The 7,009-nt window shown below is 40.2% G+C and overlaps 1 pseudogene; it reads left to right on the forward strand.

Annotated features, from left to right (window-relative positions):
- Positions 1-1,556: 1,556 nt before the first annotated feature.
- Positions 1,557-2,286, forward strand: LOC105550100 (annotated as a pseudogene).
- The last annotated feature ends 4,723 nt before the right edge of the window (positions 2,287-7,009 follow it).

Below are 7,009 nucleotides of genomic sequence, written 5' to 3' on the forward strand. Positions count from 1 at the left end.
AGAAAACCTAGACAATACCATTCGGGCATGTGCAAAGACTTCATAATGAAAACATCAAAAGCAATGGCAACAAAAGCCCAAATTGACAAATGGAATCTAATCAAACTAAAGAGCTTCCGCACAGCAAAATAAACTATCATCAGAGTGAATAGGCAACCTACAGAATGGGAGAACATTTTTGCAATCTACCCATCTGACAAAGGTCTAATATCCAGAATCTACAAGGAATTAAACAAATTTACAAGGAAAAACAAACAACCCCATCAAAAAGTGGGTAAAGGATATGAACAGACACTTCTCAAAAGAAGACATTTATGTGGCCGACAAACATATGAAAAGAAGCTCATCATCACTGGTCATTAGAGAAATGCAAATCAAAACCACAATGAGATACCATCTCACACCAGTTAGAATGGTGATCATTAAAAAGTCAGGAAATGAGATGCTGGCAAGGCTGTGGAGAAATAGGAATGCTTTTACGCTGTTGGTAGGAGTGTAAATTAGTTCAACCATTGTGGAAGACAGTGTGGCAATTCCTCAAGGATCTAGAACCAGAAATACCATTTGACCAAGCAATCCCATTACCGGGTATATACCCAAAGGATTATAAATCATTCTACTATAAAGACATCTGTACATGTATGTTTATTGCTATTTACAATAGCAAAGACTTGGAACCAACCCAAATACCCGTCAATGATAGACTGGATAAAGAAAATGTGGCACACACATACCATGCAATACCATGCAGCCATTAAAAAGAATGAGTTAATGTCCTTTGCAGGGACATGGATGAATCTGGAAGCCATCATTCTCAGCAAACTAACACAGGAACAGAAAACCAAACACTGCATGTTCTCACTCATAAGTGGGAATTGAACAATGAGAACACATGGACACAGGAAGGGGAACATCCCACACCGAGGCCTGTCAGGGGGTCAGGAGCAAGGAGAGGAAGAGCACAGGTTGATAGGTGCAGCAAACCACCGTGGCATATGTATATATATGTAACGAACATGCATGTTCTGCACATGTATCCCGGAAATTAAAGTAAAATTTAAAAATTTTTAAAAATTAAAAAATAAAAATAAATTTAAAAAAAAATAGGCTTGAGAGGAAAGTGTGAGTAGTCACCACCACCAGCACAGCAGTGTCAGAGCCGGGAGGAGATACTGGCCACTGCCCCTGCCTCCCGCCTGCCTTCAGCTGCCTCCATCCTCAGACCTGTTCCAGCAATCTCTTAAAATTATGGGTTAGGCTGGGCACGGCAGCTCATGCCTGTAATCCCAGCATTTTGGGAGGCCAAGACAGGTGGATCACCTGAGGTCAGGAGTTCAAGACGAGCCTGGCCAACGTGCTAAAACCCCGTCTCTAGCAAAAATATAAAAATTAGCCGGGCATAGTGGTGCAGGCCTGTAATCCCAGCTGCTTAGGAGGCTGAGACAGAAGAATGTCTTGAACCCCAGAGGCAGAGGTCACAGTGAGCCAAGATGGTGCCACTGTACTCCAGCCTGGATGACAGAACGAGACTCTGTCTCAAACAAACAAACAAAATCATGGTGGATTACTATGAAGCTCTTTTAATATCCTCTAGGCCTCACCCGAGGATATTAAAAAGGCACACCAGAGACTGGCACTGAAGTGGCACCTAGATGAAAATCCTGAGAATAAAGAAGAAGCAGAGAGAAAATTCAGACAAGTAGCTGAGGTGTGTGAGGTGTTGTCAGATGCTAAAAAACAGGACATCTATGACAAATATGGCAAAGAAGGATTAAATGGTGGAGGAGGAGGTGGAAGTCATTTTGACAGTCCGTTTGAGTTTGGTTTCACATTCTGTAACCCAGATGATGTTTTCAGAGAATTTTTTGGTGGAAGGGACCCATTTTCATTTGACTTCTTTGACGACTCTTTTGAGGACTTGTTTCAGAATCAAAGGGGTTCCCGTGGAAGCAGAAGCCAAGGGTTGGGGTAGTTTTTCTCCACATTCAGTGGATTTCCGTCTTTTGGATGTGGATTATCTTCTTTTGATACAGGATTTATTAATACTTCATTTGGGTCACTAGGTCACGGGGGCCTCGCTTCATTTTCTTCCACATCATTTGGTGGTAGTGGGATTGGCAACTTCAAATCGATAACACTTCTGCTAAAATGGTTAATGGCAGAAAAATCACTACAAAGAGAATTGTCAAGAATGGTCAAGAAAGAGTAGAAATTGAAGAAGATGGCCAGTTAATGTCTTTAACAACAAATGTTAAGGAGCAGCTGCTGCACTTGGATAACAAGTAATTCAAGGCACCCACTTAACAGAAATGTGAAACTATAACAAGAACCATCTGAGGATTAACAGAAACTTTTTTTGTAGATTTCAAGGTAACTTGCCTTTCAGAATAATTGCACCTAAAGTATTTATAAACAGCTAATCGGAACCTCTATTTGTCATAGACTTTTGAGTTTATTGTTGGGACCCTTAATAGTACCTTTTTTTTTTTTTTTTGTCTTTAAAATTATTGTAGGCCAGGTGCAGTGGCTCACACATGTAATCCCAGCACTTTGGGAGGCCAAGGCAGGTGGATCAAGTGAGGTCTGGAGTTCAAAACCAGCCTGGCCAACATGGTGAAACTCCGTCTCTACTAAAAATACAAAAAACTAGCCAGGTGTGGTGGTAGGCGCCTGTAATCCCAGCTACTTGGGAGGCTGAGGCAGAAGAATTGCTTGAATCCGGGAGGCGGAGGCTACAGTGAGCCAAGGTCACACCATTGCACTCCAGCCTAGGTGACAGAGCAAGACTCTGTCTCAAAAAAATATATATTATTGTAAATATCTGTATGTTTTTTGCTTTTTTATTAAATGTACTCCAAGGTGAGCCTTGACTCTTTAGTGTAGGACAAGATTGTGCACTAACACCAGCATGGATCTGCTTTTCCATTGTGTCTGAAATGTGAGCCACATAGTGTTGGCCCGCTGTGAGGTCAACATTGCCAGGGCGAATCTTCTACAGAACTAAATTCATTTTTTTTTCAGTATGTAGTAGTAAAATATATTAGTAGTAAAATATATTAATGCATTAATGGTAAAACATTTCTGGTTTAATATAAATTAAGGGTGTTTCCTAGCTGAGCCTGAATCCTGGCAACTTAGTAAGTCTTGACAATTGTTTAAATATGTAATGTTAAGCTTAGGTTTAAAAAAGGAAAACTGGTAAACTGGGTCTTTGTCATTTGCTTTTTTAAAAAAGAAAATAAATGCAAATGTGTTTAGTGCAAATAAATAAACAAATAAAAACTAGATTTGACCACTGAACACAATGCATAATCCAGGACTGACTCTTATGCTGAGGGTGAATGTGATGAGAGATTCTCTCTCAGGGATACTATTGAGGCATTCAACAAAATTTGAATATGGACTATAGATTATAAAAAGAAATTCTGTATCAATGTGAAATTTTCTGCATTTGATATCTCTGCTATGGATATTTTGAAGCATATTTTTATTAATATGAAAACACACTGAAGTATTATAGCAAAAGGGCCATTATATATTCAAGCAACCTCTCTTGGATGGTTTAGGGAAAAAAATTATATCTCTAAACAGAGAGAATGAGAGAGGATAAAACAAATGTGGTCAGGCGTGGTGGCTCATGCCTGTAATCCCAGCAGTTTGGGAGGCCAAGATGGGAGGATCGCTTGAGGACAGGAGTTCAAGACCAGCCTGGTCAATACAGCAAAACCTTGTCTCTGTTTAGAAGAAAAGAAAAGAAAATGTGGCACAATGTTAAAAATCACTAATCGAGTAAAGAGTATAGGAGAATTATTTGTGTGTATTGTTTTCACAGTTTTTCTGGAAGTTTAAATTATTAAATTATTGCAAAAGATAAGGTTCATTAGAAAGACCACTAGACTTAGACTCAGGAGTCCTGGTTTCAGATTCAGATTTCCCATTATCCATCTGAGTGACATTTGTCATTTTACATAATTTCTCTGGACCATGCCCCTCTTCGGTAAAATACCAAAGTTATTTGTTTTAACTGTGGATTGGCATTCCATTATAGAATCAAATAGCTCACTCATTCCTCTAAACTGAGTGGTTTCTACTTCTTCCCTGTTATGAGTCGTGCTGCAGTGAACGGCTGTATTCATGGTTCCTTGTGCCCACGTACAGGTGTGTGTCCTAGGGCACAGCCATGTTGATCCATGTGGGTAAACTAAAAAATGTAACATCGAGTGAAAAAAAGCACACTGAAAATACATTTAATATGATTCCATTTATGTAAATTTTCAGACACTAACATACATCATAAAAGTACAAAAACATGCATCAGATTGATATACACCAGCATCTCCTTAGAGCTTATCTCTGGGCAGAAAGGGAGGAAGAAGGAAGGAGTAGAGTGGGCTGTAGTTACATCTATAATGTTTTTTCTTCTTGAGAGAGTGAGAGATTGATCTACGGTAAGGGTGGATTCAGCTAATGACTCTTGGTGTCTTCCAGCGCTAGTGATCTATAATCAAGTTAGATTTGTAACCTTAAAATACTTTATAGCCTTTACCCTGCTTGCGAGTGTGTATAGATTTGACAGAATTCAACAAGCATGTACTGAGAAAATTCTTTACCCAGGGAAGTCAGAGGGAAATAAAACATGGTTTGGAATGCTTTGTGGGAAAGAGGACTCTGATGTGGTGTTAAAGATAAGCTTGGTTAATCATTTCCTTGAGATTATGGCACATAAGCTACAATTAAAGGAGAAAATGGACATATGAGGGAGGGAGGACTTTGTTAGAGCTATCCTTTAGGCATATATTCCTTATATGAACATTTATTCTTAGCTTTGTTGGCTCAGTGAACAGCCTAGGAAAGTTACATTCCAGAAGGAAACATGTTATAACACATGGGAATTGATTGGTCCTCCATGAGTACCTACAATTGAATTCTATGTATTAAAACAGCGGAAAAACACACACAAATAGAAAATATTTTTAATCAAGGACTAGTATCCAAAGCAAAACAAAGTGGAAATTTGGTAATTATCCTGTGAATTTCTGCAACTTAACAACCAAACTGTATAATTCGAGCAAGGAGTTCGTATATTGTTGTGCACACACCCTTATAACAAAACATATCTCTCTACCTCTGAGAGTCATCTTAGGCAAATGTGAAGAGAAGGATTTATCCATCAGGGCTCTTTTAGTACCAAAAAACAGAAAACCTGACTCCAGTGAACCTAAATGAAACTAAAAGGTCCAAGGATAGATTTTTAACTTCAAGTACACCTTGATCCAGGAGCTCAGGCAATGGCATTATAAGAGAGCCTAAAGACCCCCTCTACCCATCTTTGGGGTTTTGGGTTTTTGATTTTTGTTGTTGTCGATTTGTCTTGTTTTTTTGAGATGGGATCTCGCTCTGTCACCCAGGCTAGAGTACAGTGGCGTGATCTCAGCTCACAGCTCTCCTCCGTCTCCTGGGTTCAAGCGATTCTCCTGCCTCAGCCTCATGAGTAGCTGGGATTACAGGCACACACCATTACACCCAGCTAATTTTTGTATTTTTAGCAGAGACAGAGTTTTACCACGTTGGCCAGGCTGGTCTTGAACTCCTGACTTCAAGTGATACCCCTGCCTTGGCCTCCCAAAGTGCTGGGATTACAGACGTGAGCCACTGCGCCTGGCCCATCTTTGTTTTTAAGTGGAATCTTCTGCTGGGTCTAGGAGCTGTTATTGAACCAAACTTGGGTGGCACAGCAAAGCCAAACACTGACATCAGGATTTTCAGCTGGAGAAAATGAGGCATTTATGGCGGGGCACCAAGCAAGGAGAATTGGCAGCTTATGCTTAAGATCAGAACTCCCTAATGGCTTAGAGGTAAGAGTTTTTAAAGATGGGGAGGCAGGCTGGGCACAGTGGCTCATGCCTGTAATCCCAGCACTTTGGGAGGCTGAGGTGGAAGGATTGTCTGAGCCCAGGAGTTCAAGACCAGCCTGGGCAACACGGCAAGAACCTGTCTCTATTAAAAATATAAATAAATAACTTTAAAAAAAAAAAAAAAAAAAAAAAAGATGGGGAGGCAGAGGTTACAAGCAAAATCATAAATCAGTACATGGAGGTTATATATTAATTTGACCTAAAAAGGCAGGACATCTCAAAGTGGGGTGTGGGATGGGGGTGGCCCACAGGTCATAGGTGGATTCAAAAAGATTCTCTGATTTGTGATTTGTTAGGGAAGCAAAGCTTTGTCTAAAAACTTGGCATCAGCAGGAAGAAATGTTGAGCTCTGGCCTGTGGGCATTACTTCCTTCAGGACCCTCAGGAAGAAATTTAGGACAAAAAATGGGGATCAGAGTTCAGTCCTCAGTGCCCCCTTATCTGAGGTCTATGTGCCAGCAGATGACATTTTCCATTGGGTAACGGTCCAGATTTCTGAAAAACAACTTGGGGACTGAGATGTTATCTTTAGTTTCTACGTGGAGCCAAACATTTTGGGACTTTAACTTCCCTGGCTATTGTTTTAAGCTGTTATTACCTTCTTGTTTATCATGTTGCTCATGTACTTCTCAAGGCTAGCTGGGTGCCTGGAATTTCCCTTGAAGGAACTAAAGATTTTCCTTTATTTCCATGTTTGAAGGAAGTCCCCAGGAGGCCCCTAAGAGGGTTCCCTGCTCCATCTCAACCAAATTGATACAAGATAGATTAGTAGGACAAAAACATACAGGTCTTATTAATTTTACATATACATGGGGATCCTCACAAGAGAGGGAAGACCCAAAGAAATGGCCAAAGTAGAAAACTTTTATACCTTTCAGGCAAAGAATGACACATTTTGTGAAGAAATGACAAGACTGGGTCTGGGCTAGGGGCAGTAAATTCTAGGGTAATCACTAAGAGATATATGGAGGGCTGTAAGGCTAGTGAAAGAGGAGGATTATTGCAAAAATTTTCTCCCATTCTGTAGATTGCCTGTTCACTCTGATGGTAGTTTCTTTTGCTGTGCAGAAGCTCTTTAGTTTAATGAGATCCCA

Source organism: Mandrillus leucophaeus, unplaced genomic scaffold (genome assembly GCF_000951045.1).
Source record: "Mandrillus leucophaeus isolate KB7577 unplaced genomic scaffold, Mleu.le_1.0 Scaffold464, whole genome shotgun sequence".
Classification (NCBI taxonomy): domain Eukaryota; kingdom Metazoa; phylum Chordata; class Mammalia; order Primates; family Cercopithecidae; genus Mandrillus; species Mandrillus leucophaeus.